Genomic DNA, 2,312 nt, shown 5'->3' with positions numbered 1-2,312 from the left:
CAAGGGGAGGCAACTTTTCAGAAGTGGTGTGCCGAGTCTTCATTTATTCACTTTAAATTAGGGTTTTGCGTGCCAGTAATACATTTTAACGTTTTTAGAAGGTCTCTCCCTATAAGTCTATATTATATAACTAAACTATTGTTGTATGTAAAGTAAACAAGGTTTTCAAAATGTTTAAGAAGCTTCATTTAAAATTAAATTAAAATGCTGATCTTATGCCGCCAGCCTACTCAGCCCGCTGCCAGCCTGGGGTTCTGTTCACCTAGGCCGGCAGCGGGCTGATCGGGGCCTGCGGCCGAGATGCCAGCTGGCAAGGGGCCGGCAGCCGGGACCCCAGACCTGGGGGGAGGGTTCAGGGGTCAGGGCAGAGGGCTGGGGGTGTGTGGGGGGTGCAGAGTAGAAGGCTGGGTGTGGGGGGGGTTCAGGGGTCAGGGAAGAGGGCAGTGTGGGGGTCAGGGCAGAGGGCTGGAGGGTATGGGGGTGCAGGGCAGAAGGCTGGGTGTGGGGGGCCGGGACCGTGGCAGGCAGCAGCGTGCCACTCAAAATTGGCTTGGGTGCCATGTTTGGCACGCGTGCCATAGGCTGCCGACCCCTGTTCCAGCCTATCTAACATGGAGTGGCCCTAATTACCATTTATATACTTTTCTAACATGGCTCTACAGGTTGACTCTGGGTCATTTAGCCTGCAGGATGCTTAATCCTATCTGGCCATGTATTACACTTTGAATAAGATTTGTTGCAATTATATAACAGTGGTAGCAACAATGCTTTGCATGGTCATATTCTAATTAGATAACATCACATCCCCCAGGCTTGAGCTCAGGTGCCTAGCCCAAGTCTCCACCAGAGCTGCAGAGTCCACACAGATGTTTGTAGTGTCCCAGCTTGAGCCCCACTAGTGCGATGTACTGATCTATCTGGGCTAGGAGGCTTGTGCAGACATACCCATACGGGTTCACTCCAGCCAGCAGCAGGAGTTGCTTAAGGACACAAGGGGAAGCCCTAGAGACTACCTTTGGCTGCTTAAACTTTGGAAGTGTCTTCTGTTTGGCTGGTTGCGTGTACCTGTCTCATAAGCACAAGTGAGGAATTCAGACTGGGAGGCTGATGGACCGAGAGGGCAACAGAGTGGAGCCAAGAGTGCAGGGCCCCATAGCAGAGGAGAAGCAGCAGGGTTGTATATACAGCCTAGCAGTTTTATAAAGTGCCTAGCACACTTTGGACACTAAATAATAGTTATTCCCATTACTTGTGGTTGAGAAGAAATTTCCCTAATGAACAGACCCCCCCTCACCCCCCCACCAATTAGCCATTATAGGGATTCTTGCATCTCCTTCTGAAGCATCTGTTACTGGCTCCGGTTAGAGGCAGACACTGGACTGGATGGAGCACTGGCTCTAATTCACATATGCTAAAAGACTGCATGGTTTCTTCGGGCCTGCCAATCATTACAAGCTACCACAGGGAGATGTGTATGGATTTCAGAAAAACAAGTTCTTAAGTTTCATCTTTTGTATAAAACTCTCTTTACAGGATTGTAATCTCTTGCTGTGTAAATTGTGTATCTATTTATATTCTCTTATGAGGACTATTAAATGAACAGACCTTTTTTAATAGTGTAAATATTTAAAGTGTTTTATTTGCAGTTATTCTTTATCTTTCCATCACTGCTGCCCCTTTCTCTAATCATGACCACAAGCCAAATAACAGTTCCCCATCTAGATCATTAACTCTTGAAATGACATGGAAAGCAGAAGTGTTAATTTTCAATTTTTAGTTGATGTAACTCGTACTGCTGGATTACATGAACAGAGCTTCACTTTTTTCTTTGGCTTTCATTAGCCTGTCTTTACGATCACTCAAGGCTGTCTTCTGCTGCCAAGTGATCTCAGCCTGTCACTAACAAAGTAGCAGCTGTCAATGTATTGCAGTCATGTACTTTTAGTTCTAATTAATTTATTATGTGCCCTCCACAAAGTAGATCACAATACACTGCAACTTGGAAATATGAATGAACAGGAGAAAGGCTTTTACATCGCTCTGGAAATGTATTGGATATTGCACCACATAAAACCGTAACAAGCAGTCTGTCCTTTGTGAGGCAGACTGCAATAAATCTAGGATGGAAGAGCTGCTCTGGTGGTATCAGGCCCATGGTATGCAGAGTAGGGCTGGCCAAAAATTTTCTGTTGAAACTTATCAGAAAACTGGGTTTTTGACTAAACATTTTTTTGCAAATTGTCTACTTTCCAAGGAAAATGTTGATCTTTTTGTCAGAAAAACAAATGCCCCAAAATTGAAATATTTTATCT

The sequence above is a fragment of the Chrysemys picta genome, chromosome 6, assembly GCF_011386835.1.
Source record: "Chrysemys picta bellii isolate R12L10 chromosome 6, ASM1138683v2, whole genome shotgun sequence".
NCBI lineage: Eukaryota > Metazoa > Chordata > Testudines > Emydidae > Chrysemys > Chrysemys picta.
The sequence above is the reverse complement of the archived record's forward strand: the minus strand, read 5'-3'. Positions refer to the sequence as shown.